Below are 18,289 nucleotides of genomic sequence, written 5' to 3'. Positions count from 1 at the left end.
GCTGAAAACCTGTTAATGCGGGAGCTTCTGCTGACAACATTTTCCAGGGTTTTGGTCAAACTAACTGGTTTCCGTAGTGTAGTGGTTATCACGTTCGCCTAACACGCGAAAGGTCCCCGGTTCGAGACCGGGCGGAAACATGGTGATAGTATTTGTGTTTAGCGCTCGTAGTTGAGAGCATAGACTGTATGAAAGTTAAACTCAAACTCTAGTTGTGAGAAGTTCTTAGAAGTGTCTGGGTGTCAACCTCCTTTCCTGATTTGCCTAGCGTTACTGAATCTTCTACGTGCACCTCTCCAGCATGGACTTCTGGGGTAACCTTCTCATCCTGGATCGTCTAGCATGCAATGCACGGTTCGTAGGCCATTGGCATGTCGTGGCGGGCTTTGGCCGCAGTCGTTACGACTTTACAATTGAGGCCTAGCGTGCTGGCATTGTTCACCGCTGTAGCAGATGGGCGAATGGATGTTTAGGATAATATGTTTCAAATATGTATGATATAACCACTTACATTCACACCTGACCACTCTGACGGGATTCTGATGGGTTGCCAGATTATTCGTATATGTGTTTCCGTAGTGTAGTGGTTATCACGTTCGCCTCACACGCGAAAGGTCCCCGGTTCGAAACCGGGCGGAAACAGCATTACTTTTTTGAGGTATACAAAGTTAATGTTTAAATTCTCCTGCTTTACTATCAAGAAGCTGTTCGTGAAGAGTCTATCTTGAACAGAACCTTCAGCAGCGTCTACTTGGCACCACGCCACCTCTTGAACCGATAGCCTCGTCATATTATTAAGTATTTAAACCAACGCGGAAAACCTGTTCATGCGGGTGCTTCTAATGACAATTTTTTCTAGGTTTTTTTTCAAACTCACAGGTTTCCGTAGTGTAGTGGTTATCACGTTCGCCTTACACGCGAAAGGTCCCCGGTTCAAGACCGGGCGGAAACAGCATTACTTACAAATGTAATGTTTAAATTCTCCTGCTTTACTATCAGACCGGGCGGAAACATGGTGATAGTATTTGTGTTTAGCGCTCGTAGTTGAGAGCATAGACTGTATGAAAGTTAAACTCAAACTCTAGTTGTGAGAAGTTCTTAGAAGTGTCTGGGTGTCAACCTCCTTTCCTGATTTGCCTAGCGTTACTGAATCTTCTACGTGCACCTCTCCAGCATGGACTTCTGGGGTAACCGTCTCATCCTGGATCGTCTAGCATGCAATGCACGGTTCGTAGGCCATTGGCATGTCGTGGCGGGCTTTGGCCGCAGTCGTTACGACTTTACAATTGAGGCCTAGCGTGCTAGCATTGTTCACCGCTGTAGCAGATGGGCGAATGGATGTTTAGGGTAATATGTTTCAAATATGTATGATATAACCACTTACATTCACACCTGACCACTCTGACGGGATTCTGATGGGTTGCCAGATTATCCGTATATGTGTTTCCGTAGTGTAGTGGTTATCACGTTCGCCTCACACGCGAAAGGTCCCCAGTTCGAAACCGGGCGGAAACAGCATTACTTATTTGAGGTATACAAAGTTAATGTTTAAATTCTCCTGCTTTACTATCAAGAAGCTGTTCGTGAAGAGTCTATCTTGAACAGAACCTTCAGCAGCGTCTACTTGGCACCACGCCACCTCTTGAACCGATAGCCTCGTCATATTATTAAGTATTTAAACCAACGCGGAAAACCTGTTCATGCGGGTGCTTCTAATGACAATTTTTTCTAGGTTTTTTTTCAAACTCACAGGTTTCCGTAGTGTAGTGGTTATCACGTTCGCCTTACACGCGAAAGGTCCCCGGTTCAAGACCGGGCGGAAACAGCATTACTTACAAATTTAATGTTTAAATTCTCCTGCTTTACTATCAAGCATCTATTCTGGAAAAGTCTGACTTGGCACCCCGCCACCTCTTCAACCGATAGCCTCGTCATATTATTAAGTGTTTAAACCTGTGCTGAAAACCTGTTCATGCGGGAGCTTCCGATAACAAAATTATCTAGGGTTTAGCTCAATTAAATCGGTTTCCTTAGTATAGTGGTTATTACGTACGCCTGACATGCAAAAGGTCACCGGTTCGAAACCGAGAGGAAACAGTTTCATTGTTTTGAGATATACAAAGTTAATGTTTAAATTCTCCTGCTTTACTATCAAGCAGCAGCGTCTACTTGGCACCCCGCCACCTCTTCAACCGATAGCCTCGTCATATTATTAAGTGTTTAAACCTGCGCTGAAAACCTGTTAATGCGGGAGCTTCTGCTGACAACATTTTCCAGGGTTTGGGTCAAACTAACTGGTTTCCGTAGTGTAGTGGTTATCACGTTCGCCTAACACGCGAAAGGTCCCCGGTTCGAGACCGGGCGGAAACATGGTGATAGTATTTGTGTTTAGCGCTCGTAGTTGAGAGCATAGACTGTATGAAAGTTAAACTCAAACTCTAGTTGTGAGAAGTTCTTAGAAGTGTCTGGGTGTCAACCTCCTTTCCTGATTTGCCTAGCGTTACTGAATCTTCTACGTGCACCTCTCCAGCATGGACTTCTGGGGTAACCGTCTCATCCTGGATCGTCTAGCATGCAATGCACGGTTCGTAGGCCATTGGCATGTCGTGGCGGGCTTTGGCCGCAGTCGTTACGACTTTACAATTGAGGCCTAGCGTGCTGGCATTGTTCACCGCTGTAGCAGATGGGCGAATGGATGTTTAGGATAATATGTTTCAAATATGAATGATATAACCACTTACATTCACACCTGACCACTCTGACGGGATTCTGATGGGTTGCCAGATTATCCGTATATGTGTTTCCGTAGTGTAGTGGTTATCACGTTCGCCTCACACGCGAAAGGTCCCCGGTTCGAGACCGGGCGGAAACATGGTGATAGTATTTGTGTTTAGCGCTCGTAGTTGAGAGCATAGACTGTATGAAAGTTAAACTCAAACTCTAGTTGTGAGAAGTTCTTAGAAGTGTCTGGGTGTCAACCTCCTTTCCTGATTTGCCTAGCGTTACTGAATCTTCTACGTGCACCTCTCCAGCATGGACTTCTGGGGTAACCGTCTCATCCTGGATCGTCTAGCATGCAATGCACGGTTCGTAGGCCATTGGCATGTCGTGGCGGGCTTTGGCCGCAGTCGTTACGACTTTACAATTGAGGCCTAGCGTGCTGGCATTGTTCACCGCTGTAGCAGATGGGCGAATGGATGTTTAGGATAATATGTTTCAAATATGAATGATATAACCACTTACATTCACACCTGACCACTCTGACGGGATTCTGATGGGTTGCCAGATTATCCGTATATGTGTTTCCGTAGTGTAGTGGTTATCACGTTCGCCTCACACGCGAAAGGTCCCCGGTTCGAGACCGGGCGGAAACATGGTGATAGTATTTGTGTTTAGCGCTCGTAGTTGAGAGCATAGACTGTATGAAAGTTAAACTCAAACTCTAGTTGTGAGAAGTTCTTAGAAGTGTCTGAGTGTCAACCTCCTTTCCTGATTTGCCTAGCGTTACTGAATCTTCTACGTGCACCTCTCCAGCATGGACTTCTGGGGTAACCGTCTCATCCTGGATCGTCTAGCATGCAATGCACGGTTCGTAGGCCATTGGCATGTCGTGGCGGGCTTTGGCCGCAGTCGTTACGACTTTACAATTGAGGCCTAGCGTGCTAGCATTGTTCACCGCTGTAGCAGATGGGCGAATGGATGTTTAGGGTAATATGTTTCAAATATGTATGATATAACCACTTACATTCACACCTGACCACTCTGACGGGATTCTGATGGGTTGCCAGATTATCCGTATATGTGTTTCCGTAGTGTAGTGGTTATCACGTTCGCCTCACACGCGAAAGGTCCCCGGTTCGAAACCGGGCGGAAACAGCATTACTTATTTGAGGTATACAAAGTTAATGTTTAAATTCTCCTGCTTTACTATCAAGAAGCTGTTCGTGAAGAGTCTATCTTGAACAGAACCTTCAGCAGCGTCTACTTGGCACCACGCCACCTCTTGAACCGATAGCCTCGTCATATTATTAAGTATTTAAACCAACGCGGAAAACCTGTTCATGCGGGTGCTTCTAATGACAATTTTTTCTAGGTTTTTTTTCAAACTCACAGGTTTCCGTAGTGTAGTGGTTATCACGTTCGCCTTACACGCGAAAGGTCCCCGGTTCAAGACCGGGCGGAAACAGCATTACTTACAAATTTAATGTTTAAATTCTCCTGCTTTACTATCAAGCATCTATTCTGGAAAAGTCTGACTTGGCACCCCGCCACCTCTTCAACCGATAGCCTCGTCATATTATTAAGTGTTTAAACCTGTGCTGAAAACCTGTTCATGCGGGAGCTTCCGATAACAAAATTATCTAGGGTTTAGCTCAATTAAATCGGTTTCCTTAGTATAGTGGTTATTACGTACGCCTGACATGCAAAAGGTCACCGGTTCGAAACCGAGAGGAAACAGTTTCATTGTTTTGAGATATACAAAGTTAATGTTTAAATTCTCCTGCTTTACTATCAAGCAGCAGCGTCTACTTGGCACCCCGCCACCTCTTCAACCGATAGCCTCGTCATATTATTAAGTGTTTAAACCTGCGCTGAAAACCTGTTAATGCGGGAGCTTCTGCTGACAACATTTTCCAGGGTTTGGGTCAAACTAACTGGTTTCCGTAGTGTAGTGGTTATCACGTTCGCCTAACACGCGAAAGGTCCCCGGTTCGAGACCGGGCGGAAACATGGTGATAGTATTTGTGTTTAGCGCTCGTAGTTGAGAGCATAGACTGTATGAAAGTTAAACTCAAACTCTAGTTGTGAGAAGTTCTTAGAAGTGTCTGGGTGTCAACCTCCTTTCCTGATTTGCCTAGCGTTACTGAATCTTCTACGTGCACCTCTCCAGCATGGACTTCTGGGGTAACCGTCTCATCCTGGATCGTCTAGCATGCAATGCACGGTTCGTAGGCCATTGGCATGTCGTGGCGGGCTTTGGCCGCAGTCGTTACGACTTTACAATTGAGGCCTAGCGTGCTGGCATTGTTCACCGCTGTAGCAGATGGGCGAATGGATGTTTAGGATAATATGTTTCAAATATGAATGATATAACCACTTACATTCACACCTGACCACTCTGACGGGATTCTGATGGGTTGCCAGATTATCCGTATATGTGTTTCCGTAGTGTAGTGGTTATCACGTTCGCCTCACACGCGAAAGGTCCCCGGTTCGAGACCGGGCGGAAACATGGTGATAGTATTTGTGTTTAGCGCTCGTAGTTGAGAGCATAGACTGTATGAAAGTTAAACTCAAACTCTAGTTGTGAGAAGTTCTTAGAAGTGTCTGGGTGTCAACCTCCTTTCCTGATTTGCCTAGCGTTACTGAATCTTCTACGTGCACCTCTCCAGCATGGACTTCTGGGGTAACCGTCTCATCCTGGATCGTCTAGCATGCAATGCACGGTTCGTAGGCCATTGGCATGTCGTGGCGGGCTTTGGCCGCAGTCGTTACGACTTTACAATTGAGGCCTAGCGTGCTAGCATTGTTCACCGCTGTAGCAGATGGGCGAATGGATGTTTAGGGTAATATGTTTCAAATATGTATGATATAACCACTTACATTCACACCTGACCACTCTGACGGGATTCTGATGGGTTGCCAGATTATCCGTATATGTGTTTCCGTAGTGTAGTGGTTATCACGTTCGCCTCACACGCGAAAGGTCCCCAGTTCGAAACCGGGCGGAAACAGCATTACTTATTTGAGGTATACAAAGTTAATGTTTAAATTCTCCTGCTTTACTATCAAGAAGCTGTTCGTGAAGAGTCTATCTTGAACAGAACCTTCAGCAGCGTCTACTTGGCACCACGCCACCTCTTGAACCGATAGCCTCGTCATATTATTAAGTATTTAAACCAACGCGGAAAACCTGTTCATGCGGGTGCTTCTAATGACAATTTTTTCTAGGTTTTTTTTCAAACTCACAGGTTTCCGTAGTGTAGTGGTTATCACGTTCGCCTTACACGCGAAAGGTCCCCGGTTCAAGACCGGGCGGAAACAGCATTACTTACAAATTTAATGTTTAAATTCTCCTGCTTTACTATCAAGCATCTATTCTGGAAAAGTCTGACTTGGCACCCCGCCACCTCTTCAACCGATAGCCTCGTCATATTATTAAGTGTTTAAACCTGTGCTGAAAACCTGTTCATGCGGGAGCTTCCGATAACAAAATTATCTAGGGTTTAGCTCAATTAAATCGGTTTCCTTAGTATAGTGGTTATTACGTACGCCTGACATGCAAAAGGTCACCGGTTCGAAACCGAGAGGAAACAGTTTCATTGTTTTGAGATATACAAAGTTAATGTTTAAATTCTCCTGCTTTACTATCAAGCAGCAGCGTCTACTTGGCACCCCGCCACCTCTTCAACCGATAGCCTCGTCATATTATTAAGTGTTTAAACCTGCGCTGAAAACCTGTTAATGCGGGAGCTTCTGCTGACAACATTTTCCAGGGTTTGGGTCAAACTAACTGGTTTCCGTAGTGTAGTGGTTATCACGTTCGCCTAACACGCGAAAGGTCCCCGGTTCGAGACCGGGCGGAAACATGGTGATAGTATTTGTGTTTAGCGCTCGTAGTTGAGAGCATAGACTGTATGAAAGTTAAACTCAAACTCTAGTTGTGAGAAGTTCTTAGAAGTGTCTGGGTGTCAACCTCCTTTCCTGATTTGCCTAGCGTTACTGAATCTTCTACGTGCACCTCTCCAGCATGGACTTCTGGGGTAACCGTCTCATCCTGGATCGTCTAGCATGCAATGCACGGTTCGTAGGCCATTGGCATGTCGTGGCGGGCTTTGGCCGCAGTCGTTACGACTTTACAATTGAGGCCTAGCGTGCTGGCATTGTTCACCGCTGTAGCAGATGGGCGAATGGATGTTTAGGATAATATGTTTCAAATATGAATGATATAACCACTTACATTCACACCTGACCACTCTGACGGGATTCTGATGGGTTGCCAGATTATCCGTAAATGTGTTTCCGTAGTGTAGTGGTTATCACGTTCGCCTCACACGCGAAAGGTCCCCGGTTCGAGACCGGGCGGAAACATGGTGATAGTATTTGTGTTTAGCGCTCGTAGTTGAGAGCATAGACTGTATGAAAGTTAAACTCAAACTCTAGTTGTGAGAAGTTCTTAGAAGTGTCTGAGTGTCAACCTCCTTTCCTGATTTGCCTAGCGTTACTGAATCTTCTACGTGCACCTCTCCAGCATGGACTTCTGGGGTAACCGTCTCATCCTGGATCGTCTAGCATGCAATGCACGGTTCGTAGGCCATTGGCATGTCGTGGCGGGCTTTGGCCGCAGTCGTTACGACTTTACAATTGAGGCCTAGCGTGCTAGCATTGTTCACCGCTGTAGCAGATGGGCGAATGGATGTTTAGGGTAATATGTTTCAAATATGTATGATATAACCACTTACATTCACACCTGACCACTCTGACGGGATTCTGATGGGTTGCCAGATTATCCGTATATGTGTTTCCGTAGTGTAGTGGTTATCACGTTCGCCTCACACGCGAAAGGTCCCCGGTTCGAAACCGGGCGGAAACAGCATTACTTATTTGAGGTATACAAAGTTAATGTTTAAATTCTCCTGCTTTACTATCAAGAAGCTGTTCGTGAAGAGTCTATCTTGAACAGAACCTTCAGCAGCGTCTACTTGGCACCACGCCACCTCTTGAACCGATAGCCTCGTCATATTATTAAGTATTTAAACCAACGCGGAAAACCTGTTCATGCGGGTGCTTCTAATGACAATTTTTTCTAGGTTTTTTTTCAAACTCACAGGTTTCCGTAGTGTAGTGGTTATCACGTTCGCCTTACACGCGAAAGGTCCCCGGTTCAAGACCGGGCGGAAACAGCATTACTTACAAATTTAATGTTTAAATTCTCCTGCTTTACTATCAAGCATCTATTCTGGAAAAGTCTGACTTGGCACCCCGCCACCTCTTCAACCGATAGCCTCGTCATATTATTAAGTGTTTAAACCTGTGCTGAAAACCTGTTCATGCGGGAGCTTCCGATAACAAAATTATCTAGGGTTTAGCTCAATTAAATCGGTTTCCTTAGTATAGTGGTTATTACGTACGCCTGACATGCAAAAGGTCACCGGTTCGAAACCGAGAGGAAACAGTTTCATTGTTTTGAGATATACAAAGTTAATGTTTAAATTCTCCTGCTTTACTATCAAGCAGCAGCGTCTACTTGGCACCCCGCCACCTCTTCAACCGATAGCCTCGTCATATTATTAAGTGTTTAAACCTGCGCTGAAAACCTGTTAATGCGGGAGCTTCTGCTGACAACATTTTCCAGGGTTTGGGTCAAACTAACTGGTTTCCGTAGTGTAGTGGTTATCACGTTCGCCTAACACGCGAAAGGTCCCCGGTTCGAGACCGGGCGGAAACATGGTGATAGTATTTGTGTTTAGCGCTCGTAGTTGAGAGCATAGACTGTATGAAAGTTAAACTCAAACTCTAGTTGTGAGAAGTTCTTAGAAGTGTCTGGGTGTCAACCTCCTTTCCTGATTTGCCTAGCGTTACTGAATCTTCTACGTGCACCTCTCCAGCATGGACTTCTGGGGTAACCGTCTCATCCTGGATCGTCTAGCATGCAATGCACGGTTCGTAGGCCATTGGCATGTCGTGGCGGGCTTTGGCCGCAGTCGTTACGACTTTACAATTGAGGCCTAGCGTGCTGGCATTGTTCACCGCTGTAGCAGATGGGCGAATGGATGTTTAGGATAATATGTTTCAAATATGAATGATATAACCACTTACATTCACACCTGACCACTCTGACGGGATTCTGATGGGTTGCCAGATTATCCGTAAATGTGTTTCCGTAGTGTAGTGGTTATCACGTTCGCCTCACACGCGAAAGGTCCCCGGTTCGAGACCGGGCGGAAACATGGTGATAGTATTTGTGTTTAGCGCTCGTAGTTGAGAGCATAGACTGTATGAAAGTTAAACTCAAACTCTAGTTGTGAGAAGTTCTTAGAAGTGTCTGAGTGTCAACCTCCTTTCCTGATTTGCCTAGCGTTACTGAATCTTCTACGTGCACCTCTCCAGCATGGACTTCTGGGGTAACCGTCTCATCCTGGATCGTCTAGCATGCAATGCACGGTTCGTAGGCCATTGGCATGTCGTGGCGGGCTTTGGCCGCAGTCGTTACGACTTTACAATTGAGGCCTAGCGTGCTAGCATTGTTCACCGCTGTAGCAGATGGGCGAATGGATGTTTAGGGTAATATGTTTCAAATATGTATGATATAACCACTTACATTCACACCTGACCACTCTGACGGGATTCTGATGGGTTGCCAGATTATCCGTATATGTGTTTCTGTAGTGTAGTGGTTATCACGTTCGCCTCACACGCGAAAGGTCCCCGGTTCGAAACCGGGCGGAAACAGCATTACTTATTTGAGGTATACAAAGTTAATGTTTAAATTCTCCTGCTTTACTATCAAGAAGCTGTTCGTGAAGAGTCTATCTTGAACAGAACCTTCAGCAGCGTCTACTTGGCACCACGCCACCTCTTGAACCGATAGCCTCGTCATATTATTAAGTATTTAAACCAACGCGGAAAACCTGTTCATGCGGGTGCTTCTAATGACAATTTTTTCTAGGTTTTTTTTCAAACTCACAGGTTTCCGTAGTGTAGTGGTTATCACGTTCGCCTTACACGCGAAAGGTCCCCGGTTCAAGACCGGGCGGAAACAGCATTACTTACAAATTTAATGTTTAAATTCTCCTGCTTTACTATCAAGCATCTATTCTGGAAAAGTCTGACTTGGCACCCCGCCACCTCTTCAACCGATAGCCTCGTCATATTATTAAGTGTTTAAACCTGTGCTGAAAACCTGTTCATGCGGGAGCTTCCGATAACAAAATTATCTAGGGTTTAGCTCAATTAAATCGGTTTCCTTAGTATAGTGGTTATTACGTACGCCTGACATGCAAAAGGTCACCGGTTCGAAACCGAGAGGAAACAGTTTCATTGTTTTGAGATATACAAAGTTAATGTTTAAATTCTCCTGCTTTACTATCAAGCAGCAGCGTCTACTTGGCACCCCGCCACCTCTTCAACCGATAGCCTCGTCATATTATTAAGTGTTTAAACCTGCGCTGAAAACCTGTTAATGCGGGAGCTTCTGCTGACAACATTTTCCAGGGTTTGGGTCAAACTAACTGGTTTCCGTAGTGTAGTGGTTATCACGTTCGCCTAACACGCGAAAGGTCCCCGGTTCGAGACCGGGCGGAAACATGGTGATAGTATTTGTGTTTAGCGCTCGTAGTTGAGAGCATAGACTGTATGAAAGTTAAACTCAAACTCTAGTTGTGAGAAGTTCTTAGAAGTGTCTGGGTGTCAACCTCCTTTCCTGATTTGCCTAGCGTTACTGAATCTTCTACGTGCACCTCTCCAGCATGGACTTCTGGGGTAACCGTCTCATCCTGGATCGTCTAGCATGCAATGCACGGTTCGTAGGCCATTGGCATGTCGTGGCGGGCTTTGGCCGCAGTCGTTACGACTTTACAATTGAGGCCTAGCGTGCTGGCATTGTTCACCGCTGTAGCAGATGGGCGAATGGATGTTTAGGATAATATGTTTCAAATATGAATGATATAACCACTTACATTCACACCTGACCACTCTGACGGGATTCTGATGGGTTGCCAGATTATCCGTATATGTGTTTCCGTAGTGTAGTGGTTATCACGTTCGCCTCACACGCGAAAGGTCCCCGGTTCGAGACCGGGCGGAAACATGGTGATAGTATTTGTGTTTAGCGCTCGTAGTTGAGAGCATAGACTGTATGAAAGTTAAACTCAAACTCTAGTTGTGAGAAGTTCTAAGAAGTGTCTGGGTGTCAACCTCCTTTCCTGATTTGCCTAGCGTTACTGAATCTTCTACGTGCACCTCTCCAGCATGGACTTCTGGGGTAACCGTCTCATCCTGGATCGTCTAGCATGCAATGCACGGTTCGTCGGCCATTGGCATGTCGTGGCGGGCTTTGGCCGCAGTCGTTACGACTTTACAATTGAGGCCTAGCGTGCTGGCATTGTTCACCGCTGTAGCAGATGGGCGAATGGATGTTTAGGATAATATGTTTCAAATATGTATGATATAACCACTTACATTCACACCTGACCACTCTGACGGGATTCTGATGGGTTGCCAGATTATCCGTATATGTGTTTCCGTAGTGTAGTGGTTATCACGTTCGCCTCACACGCGAAAGGTCCCCGGTTCGAAACCGGGCGGAAACAGCATTACTTTTTTGAGGTATACAAAGTTAATGTTTAAATTCTCCTGCTTTACTATCAAGAAGCTGTTCGTGAAGAGTCTATCTTGAACAGAACCTTCAGCAGCGTCTACTTGGCACCACGCCACCTCTTGAACCGATAGCCTCGTCATATTATTAAGTATTTAAACCAACGCGGAAAACCTGTTCATGCGGGTGCTTCTAATGACAATTTTTTCTAGGTTTTTTTTCAAACTCACAGGTTTCCGTAGTGTAGTGGTTATCACGTTCGCCTTACACGCGAAAGGTCCCCGGTTCAAGACCGGGCGGAAACAGCATTACTTACAAATATGATGTTTAAATTCTCCTGCTTTACTATCAGACCGGGCGGAAACATGGTGATAGTATTTGTGTTTAGCGCTCGTAGTTGAGAGCATAGACTGTATGAAAGTTAAACTCAAACTCTAGTTGTGAGAAGTTCTTAGAAGTGTCTGGGTGTCAACCTCCTTTCCTGATTTGCCTAGCGTTACTGAATCTTCTACGTGCACCTCTCCAGCATGGACTTCTGGGGTAACCGTCTCATCCTGGATCGTCTAGCATGCAATGCACGGTTCGTAGGCCATTGGCATGTCGTGGCGGGCTTTGGCCGCAGTCGTTACGACTTTACAATTGAGGCCTAGCGTGCTAGCATTGTTCACCGCTGTAGCAGATGGGCGAATGGATGTTTAGGATAATATGTTTCAAATATGTATGATTTAACCACTTACATTCACACCTGACCACTCTGACGGGATTCTGATGGGTTGCCAGATTATCCGTATATGTGTTTCCGTAGTGTAGTGGTTATCACGTTCGCCTCACACGCGAAAGGTCCCCGGTTCGAAACCGGGCGGAAACAGCATTACTTTTTTGAGGTATACAAAGTTAATGTTTAAATTCTCCTGCTTTACTATCAAGAAGCTGTTCGTGAAGAGTCTATCTTGAACAGAACCTTCAGCAGCGTCTACTTGGCACCACGCCACCTCTTGAACCGATAGCCTCGTCATATTATTAAGTATTTAAACCAACGCGGAAAACCTGTTCATGCGGGTGCTTCTAATGACAATTTTTTCTAGGTTTTTTTTCAAACTCACAGGTTTCCGTAGTGTAGTGGTTATCACGTTCGCCTTACACGCGAAAGGTCCCCGGTTCAATACCGGGCGGAAACAGCATTACTTACAAATTTAATGTTTAAATTCTCCTGCGTTACTATCAAGCATCTATTCTGGAAAAGTCTGTCTGGAACAGGACCTTCAGCAGTGACGACTGGGCACCACGTCACCTCTTAAACCGATAGCCTCATCATATTATTAAGTGTTTAAACCTGTGCTGAAAACCTGTTCATGCGGGAGCTTCCGATAACAAAATTATCTAGGGTTTTGCTCAATTAAACCGGTTTCCTTAGTATAGTGGTTATTACTTACGCCTGTAATGCAAAAGGTCACCGGTTCGAAACCGAGCGGAAACAGTTTCATTGTTTTGAGATATACAAAGTTAATGTTTAAATTCTCCTGCTTTACTATCAAGCAGCTATTCGGGAAAAGTCTATCTGGAACAGAACCTTCAGCAGCGTCTACTTGGCACCTCTTCAACCGATAGCCTCGTCATATTATTAAGTGTTTAAACCTGCGCTGAAAACCTGTTAATGCGGGAGCTTCTGCTGACAACATTTTCCAGGGTTTTGGTCAAACTAACTGGTTTCCGTAGTGTAGTGGTTATCACGTTCGCCTAACACGCGAAAGGTCCCCGGTTCGAGACCGGGCGGAAACATGGTGATAGTATTTGTGTTTAGCGCTCGTAGTTGAGAGCATAGACTGTATGAAAGTTAAACTCAAACTCTAGTTGTGAGAAGTTCTTAGAAGTGTCTGGGTGTCAACCTCCTTTCCTGATTTGCCTAGCGTTACTGAATCTTCTACGTGCACCTCTCCAGCATGGACTTCTGGGGTAACCGTCTCATCCTGGATCGTCTAGCATGCAATGCACGGTTCGTAGGCCATTGGCATGTCGTGGCGGGCTTTGGCCGCAGTCGTTACGACTTTACAATTGAGGCCTAGCGTGCTGGCATTGTTCACCGCTGTAGCAGATGGGCGAATGGATGTTTAGGATAATATGTTTCAAATATGTATGATATAACCACTTACATTCACACCTGACCACTCTGACGGGATTCTGATGGGTTGCCAGATTATTCGTATATGTGTTTCCGTAGTGTAGTGGTTATCACGTTCGCCTCACACGCGAAAGGTCCCCGGTTCGAAACCGGGCGGAAACAGCATTACTTTTTTGAGGTATACAAAGTTAATGTTTAAATTCTCCTGCTTTACTATCAAGAAGCTGTTCGTGAAGAGTCTATCTTGAACAGAACCTTCAGCAGCGTCTACTTGGCACCACGCCACCTCTTGAACCGATAGCCTCGTCATATTATTAAGTATTTAAACCAACGCGGAAAACCTGTTCATGCGGGTGCTTCTAATGACAATTTTTTCTAGGTTTTTTTTCAAACTCACAGGTTTCCGTAGTGTAGTGGTTATCACGTTCGCCTGACATGCAAAAGGTCACCGGTTCGAAACCGAGAGGAAACAGTTCCATTGTTTTGAGATATACAAAGTTAATGTTTAAATTCTCCTGCTTTACCATCAAGCAGCAGCGTCTACTTGGCACCCCGCCACCTCTTCAACCGATAGCCTCGTCATATTATTAAGTGTTTAAACCTGCGCTGAAAACCTGTTAATGCGGGAGCTTCTGCTGACAACATTTTCCAGGGTTTGGGTCAAACTAACTGGTTTCCGTAGTGTAGTGGTTATCACGTTCGCCTAACACGCGAAAGGTCCCCGGTTCGAGACCGGGCGGAAACATGGTGATAGTATTTGTGTTTAGCGCTCGTAGTTGAGAGCATAGACTGTATGAAAGTTAAACTCAAACTCTAGTTGTGAGAAGTTCTTAGAAGTGTCTGGGTGTCAACCTCCTTTCCTGATTTGCCTAGCGTTACTGAATCTTCTACGTGCACCTCTCCAGCATGGACTTCTGGGGTAACCGTCTCATCCTGGATCGTCTAGCATGCAATGCACGGTTCGTCGGCCATTGGCATGTCGTGGCGGGCTTTGGCCGCAGTCGTTACGACTTTACAATTGAGGCCTAGCGTGCTGGCATTGTTCACCGCTGTAGCAGATGGGCGAATGGATGTTTAGGATAATATGTTTCAAATATGTATGATATAACCACTTACATTCACACCTGACCACTCTGACGGGATTCTGATGGGTTGCCAGTTTATCTGTATATGTGTTTCCGTAGTGTAGTGGTTATCACGTTCGCCTCACACGCGAAAGGTCCCCGGTTCGAAACCGGGCGGAAACAGCATTACTTTTTTGAGGTATACAAAGTTAATGTTTAAATTCTCCTGCTTTACTATCAAGAAGCTGTTCGTGAAGAGTCTATCTTGAACAGAACCTTCAGCAGCGTCTACTTGGCACCACGCCACCTCTTGAACCGATAGCCTCGTCATATTATTAAGTATTTAAACCAACGCGGAAAACCTGTTCATGCGGGTGCTTCTAATGACAATTTTTTCTAGGTTTTTTTTCAAACTCACAGGTTTCCGTAGTGTAGTGGTTATCACGTTCGCCTTACACGCGAAAGGTCCCCGGTTCAAGACCGGGCGGAAACAGCATTACTTACAAATGTAATGTTTAAATTCTCCTGCTTTACTATCAGACCGGGCGGAAACATGGTGATAGTATTTGTGTTTAGCGCTCGTAGTTGAGAGCATAGACTGTATGAAAGTTAAACTCAAACTCTAGTTGTGAGAAGTTCTTAGAAGTGTCTGGGTGTCAACCTCCTTTCCTGATTTGCCTAGCGTTACTGAATCTTCTACGTGCACCTCTCCAGCATGGACTTCTGGGGTAACCGTCTCATCCTGGATCGTCTAGCATGCAATGCACGGTTCGTAGGCCATTGGCATGTCGTGGCGGGCTTTGGCCGCAGTCGTTACGACTTTACAATTGAGGCCTAGCGTGCTAGCATTGTTCACCGCTGTAGCAGATGGGCGAATGGATGTTTAGGATAATATGTTTCAAATATGTATGATATAACCACTTACATTCACACCTGACCACTCTGACGGGATTCTGATGGGTTGCCAGATTATCCGTATATGTGTTTCCGTAGTGTAGTGGTTATCACGTTCGCCTCACACGCGAAAGGTCCCCGGTTCGAAACCGGGTGGAAACAGCATTACTTTTTTGAGGTATACAAAGTTAATGTTTAAATTCTCCTGCTTTACTATCAAGAAGCTGTTCGTGAAGAGTCTATCTTGAACAGAACCTTCAGCAGCGTCTACTTGGCACCACGCCACCTCTTGAACCGATAGCCTCGTCATATTATTAAGTATTTAAACCAACGCGGAAAACCTGTTCATGCGGGTGCTTCTAATGACAATTTTTTCTAGGTTTTTTTTCAAACTCACAGGTTTCCGTAGTGTAGTTGTTATCACGTTCGCCTTACACGCGAAAGGTCCCCGGTTCAAGACCGGGCGGAAACAGCATTACTTACAAATTTAATGTTTAAATTCTCCTGCTTTACTATCAAGCATCTATTCTGGAAAAGTCTGACTTGGCACCCCGCCACCTCTTCAACCGATAGCCTCGTCATATTATTAAGTGTTTAAACCTGTGCTGAAAACCTGTTCATGCGGGAGCTTCCGATAACAAAATTATCTAGGGTTTAGCTCAATTAAATCGGTTTCCTTAGTATAGTGGTTATTACGTACGCCTGACATGCAAAAGGTCACCGGTTCGAAACCGAGAGGAAACAGTTCCATTGTTTTGAGATATACAAAGTTAATGTTTAAATTCTCCTGCTTTACTATCAAGCAGCAGCGTCTACTTGGCACCCCGCCACCTCTTCAACCGATAGCCTCGTCATATTATTAAGTGTTTAAACCTGCGCTGAAAACCTGTTAATGCGGGAGCTTCTGCTGACAACATTTTCCAGGGTTTGGGTCAAACTAACTGGTTTCCGTAGTGTAGTGGTTATCACGTTCGCCTAACACGCGAAAGGTCCCCGGTTCGAGACCGGGCGGAAACATGGTGATAGTATTTGTGTTTAGCGCTCGTAGTTGAGAGCATAGACTGTATGAAAGTTAAACTCAAACTCTAGTTGTGAGAAGTTCTTAGAAGTGTCTGGGTGTCAACCTCCTTTCCTGATTTGCCTAGCGTTACTGAATCTTCTACGTGCACCTCTCCAGCATGGACTTCTGGGGTAACCGTCTCATCCTGGATCGTCTAGCATGCAATGCACGGTTCGTAGGCCATTGGCATGTCGTGGCGGGCTTTGGCCGCAGTCGTTACGACTTTACAATTGAGGCCTAGCGTGCTGGCATTGTTCACCGCTGTAGCAGATGGGCGAATGGATGTTTAGGATAATATGTTTCAAATATGAATGATATAACCACTTACATTCACACCTGACCACTCTGACGGGATTCTGATGGGTTGCCAGATTATCCGTATATGTGTTTCCGTAGTGTAGTGGTTATCACGTTCGCCTCACACGCGAAAGGTCCCCGGTTCGAGACCGGGCGGAAACATGGTGATAGTATTTGTGTTTAGCGCTCGTAGTTGAGAGCATAGACTGTATGAAAGTTAAACTCAAACTCTAGTTGTGAGAAGTTCTTAGAAGTGTCTGGGTGTCAACCTCCTTTCCTGATTTGCCTAGCGTTACTGAATCTTCTACGTGCACCTCTCCAGCATGGACTTCTGGGGTAACCGTCTCATCCTGGATCGTCTAGCATGCAATGCACGGTTCGTAGGCCATTGGCATGTCGTGGCGGGCTTTGGCCGCAGTCGTTACGACTTTACAATTGAGGCCTAGCGTGCTAGCATTGTTCACCGCTGTAGCAGATGGGCGAATGGATGTTTAGGGTAATATGTTTCAAATATGTATGATATAACCACTTACATTCACACCTGACCACTCTGACGGGATTCTGATGGGTTGCCAGATTATCCGTATATGTGTTTCCGTAGTGTAGTGGTTATCACGTTCGCCTCACACGCGAAAGGTCCCCGGTTCGAAACCGGGCGGAAACAGCATTACTTATTTGAGGTATACAAAGTTAATGTTTAAATTCTCCTGCTTTACTATCAAGAAGCTGTTCGTGAAGAGTCTATCTTGAACAGAACCTTCAGCAGCGTCTACTTGGCACCACGCCACCTCTTGAACCGATAGCCTCGTCATATTATTAAGTATTTAAACCAACGCGGAAAACCTGTTCATGCGGGTGCTTCTAATGACAATTTTTTCTAGGTTTTTTTTCAACCTCACAGGTTTCCGTAGTGTAGTGGTTATCACGTTCGCCTTACACGCGAAAGGTCCCCGGTTCAAGACCGGGCGGAAACAGCATTACTTACAAATTTAATGTTTAAATTCTCCTGCTTTACTATCAAGCATCTATTCTGGAAAAGTCTGACTTGGCACCCCGCCACCTCTTCAACCGATAGCCTCGTCATATTATTAAGTGTTTAAACCTGTGCTGAAAACCTGTTCATGCGGGAGCTTCCGATAACAAAATTATCTAGGGTTTAGCTCAATTAAATCGGTTTCCTTAGTATTGTGGTTATTACGTACGCCTGACATGCAAAAGGTCACCGGTTCGAAACCGAGAGGAAACAGTTTCATTGTTTTGAGATATACAAAGTTAATGTTTAAATTCTCCTGCTTTACTATCAAGCAGCAGCGTCTACTTGGCACCCCGCCACCTCTTCAACCGATAGCCTCGTCATATTATTAAGTGTTTAAACCTGCGCTGAAAACCTGTTAATGCGGGAGCTTCTGCTGACAACATTTTCCAGGGTTTGGGTCAAACTAACTGGTTTCCGTAGTGTAGTGGTTATCACGTTCGCCTAACACGCGAAAGGTCCCCGGTTCGAGACCGGGCGGAAACATGGTGATAGTATTTGTGTT

The 18,289-nt window shown here is 45.3% G+C and overlaps 28 non-coding genes across 28 annotated transcripts; all 28 read left to right on the top strand.

The window, feature by feature from the left end:
* The first annotated feature begins 67 nt into the window (after positions 1-67).
* trnav-aac (transfer RNA valine (anticodon AAC)) lies at positions 68-140 on the top strand. Its single transcript has one exon. It is a non-coding gene; the product is annotated as a tRNA-Val (tRNA).
* A 429-nt stretch (positions 141-569) lies between these two features.
* On the top strand, positions 570-642 carry trnav-cac (transfer RNA valine (anticodon CAC)). The gene has a single exon. It is a non-coding gene; the product is annotated as a tRNA-Val (tRNA).
* A 237-nt stretch (positions 643-879) lies between these two features.
* Positions 880-952, top strand: trnav-uac (transfer RNA valine (anticodon UAC)). Its single transcript has one exon. It is a non-coding gene; the product is annotated as a tRNA-Val (tRNA).
* Positions 953-1,752: 800 nt separating this feature from the next.
* On the top strand, positions 1,753-1,825 carry trnav-uac (transfer RNA valine (anticodon UAC)). The gene has a single exon. It is a non-coding gene; the product is annotated as a tRNA-Val (tRNA).
* Positions 1,826-2,297: 472 nt separating this feature from the next.
* trnav-aac (transfer RNA valine (anticodon AAC)) lies at positions 2,298-2,370 on the top strand. Its single transcript has one exon. It is a non-coding gene; the product is annotated as a tRNA-Val (tRNA).
* Positions 2,371-3,803: 1,433 nt separating this feature from the next.
* On the top strand, positions 3,804-3,876 carry trnav-cac (transfer RNA valine (anticodon CAC)). The gene has a single exon. It is a non-coding gene; the product is annotated as a tRNA-Val (tRNA).
* Positions 3,877-4,113: 237 nt separating this feature from the next.
* Positions 4,114-4,186, top strand: trnav-uac (transfer RNA valine (anticodon UAC)). Its single transcript has one exon. It is a non-coding gene; the product is annotated as a tRNA-Val (tRNA).
* Positions 4,187-4,658: 472 nt separating this feature from the next.
* trnav-aac (transfer RNA valine (anticodon AAC)) lies at positions 4,659-4,731 on the top strand. Its single transcript has one exon. It is a non-coding gene; the product is annotated as a tRNA-Val (tRNA).
* Positions 4,732-5,972: 1,241 nt separating this feature from the next.
* trnav-uac (transfer RNA valine (anticodon UAC)) lies at positions 5,973-6,045 on the top strand. Its single transcript has one exon. It is a non-coding gene; the product is annotated as a tRNA-Val (tRNA).
* A 472-nt stretch (positions 6,046-6,517) lies between these two features.
* On the top strand, positions 6,518-6,590 carry trnav-aac (transfer RNA valine (anticodon AAC)). Its single transcript has one exon. It is a non-coding gene; the product is annotated as a tRNA-Val (tRNA).
* Positions 6,591-7,521: 931 nt separating this feature from the next.
* trnav-cac (transfer RNA valine (anticodon CAC)) lies at positions 7,522-7,594 on the top strand. Its single transcript has one exon. It is a non-coding gene; the product is annotated as a tRNA-Val (tRNA).
* A 237-nt stretch (positions 7,595-7,831) lies between these two features.
* On the top strand, positions 7,832-7,904 carry trnav-uac (transfer RNA valine (anticodon UAC)). The gene has a single exon. It is a non-coding gene; the product is annotated as a tRNA-Val (tRNA).
* A 472-nt stretch (positions 7,905-8,376) lies between these two features.
* Positions 8,377-8,449, top strand: trnav-aac (transfer RNA valine (anticodon AAC)). The gene has a single exon. It is a non-coding gene; the product is annotated as a tRNA-Val (tRNA).
* A 1,241-nt stretch (positions 8,450-9,690) lies between these two features.
* On the top strand, positions 9,691-9,763 carry trnav-uac (transfer RNA valine (anticodon UAC)). The gene has a single exon. It is a non-coding gene; the product is annotated as a tRNA-Val (tRNA).
* Positions 9,764-10,235: 472 nt separating this feature from the next.
* On the top strand, positions 10,236-10,308 carry trnav-aac (transfer RNA valine (anticodon AAC)). The gene has a single exon. It is a non-coding gene; the product is annotated as a tRNA-Val (tRNA).
* Positions 10,309-11,239: 931 nt separating this feature from the next.
* On the top strand, positions 11,240-11,312 carry trnav-cac (transfer RNA valine (anticodon CAC)). The gene has a single exon. It is a non-coding gene; the product is annotated as a tRNA-Val (tRNA).
* A 237-nt stretch (positions 11,313-11,549) lies between these two features.
* On the top strand, positions 11,550-11,622 carry trnav-uac (transfer RNA valine (anticodon UAC)). Its single transcript has one exon. It is a non-coding gene; the product is annotated as a tRNA-Val (tRNA).
* A 490-nt stretch (positions 11,623-12,112) lies between these two features.
* Positions 12,113-12,185, top strand: trnav-cac (transfer RNA valine (anticodon CAC)). Its single transcript has one exon. It is a non-coding gene; the product is annotated as a tRNA-Val (tRNA).
* A 237-nt stretch (positions 12,186-12,422) lies between these two features.
* Positions 12,423-12,495, top strand: trnav-uac (transfer RNA valine (anticodon UAC)). Its single transcript has one exon. It is a non-coding gene; the product is annotated as a tRNA-Val (tRNA).
* Positions 12,496-13,023: 528 nt separating this feature from the next.
* On the top strand, positions 13,024-13,096 carry trnav-aac (transfer RNA valine (anticodon AAC)). Its single transcript has one exon. It is a non-coding gene; the product is annotated as a tRNA-Val (tRNA).
* A 429-nt stretch (positions 13,097-13,525) lies between these two features.
* Positions 13,526-13,598, top strand: trnav-cac (transfer RNA valine (anticodon CAC)). The gene has a single exon. It is a non-coding gene; the product is annotated as a tRNA-Val (tRNA).
* Positions 13,599-14,108: 510 nt separating this feature from the next.
* trnav-aac (transfer RNA valine (anticodon AAC)) lies at positions 14,109-14,181 on the top strand. The gene has a single exon. It is a non-coding gene; the product is annotated as a tRNA-Val (tRNA).
* A 429-nt stretch (positions 14,182-14,610) lies between these two features.
* trnav-cac (transfer RNA valine (anticodon CAC)) lies at positions 14,611-14,683 on the top strand. Its single transcript has one exon. It is a non-coding gene; the product is annotated as a tRNA-Val (tRNA).
* A 237-nt stretch (positions 14,684-14,920) lies between these two features.
* On the top strand, positions 14,921-14,993 carry trnav-uac (transfer RNA valine (anticodon UAC)). The gene has a single exon. It is a non-coding gene; the product is annotated as a tRNA-Val (tRNA).
* Positions 14,994-16,338: 1,345 nt separating this feature from the next.
* On the top strand, positions 16,339-16,411 carry trnav-aac (transfer RNA valine (anticodon AAC)). Its single transcript has one exon. It is a non-coding gene; the product is annotated as a tRNA-Val (tRNA).
* A 931-nt stretch (positions 16,412-17,342) lies between these two features.
* Positions 17,343-17,415, top strand: trnav-cac (transfer RNA valine (anticodon CAC)). The gene has a single exon. It is a non-coding gene; the product is annotated as a tRNA-Val (tRNA).
* Positions 17,416-17,652: 237 nt separating this feature from the next.
* trnav-uac (transfer RNA valine (anticodon UAC)) lies at positions 17,653-17,725 on the top strand. The gene has a single exon. It is a non-coding gene; the product is annotated as a tRNA-Val (tRNA).
* A 472-nt stretch (positions 17,726-18,197) lies between these two features.
* On the top strand, positions 18,198-18,270 carry trnav-aac (transfer RNA valine (anticodon AAC)). The gene has a single exon. It is a non-coding gene; the product is annotated as a tRNA-Val (tRNA).
* The last annotated feature ends 19 nt before the right edge of the window (positions 18,271-18,289 follow it).

The sequence above is a fragment of the Gadus macrocephalus genome, chromosome 6 (assembly GCF_031168955.1).
Source record: "Gadus macrocephalus chromosome 6, ASM3116895v1".
Classification (NCBI taxonomy): domain Eukaryota; kingdom Metazoa; phylum Chordata; class Actinopteri; order Gadiformes; family Gadidae; genus Gadus; species Gadus macrocephalus.
This window is presented reverse-complemented; position numbering and strand designations above follow the sequence as displayed.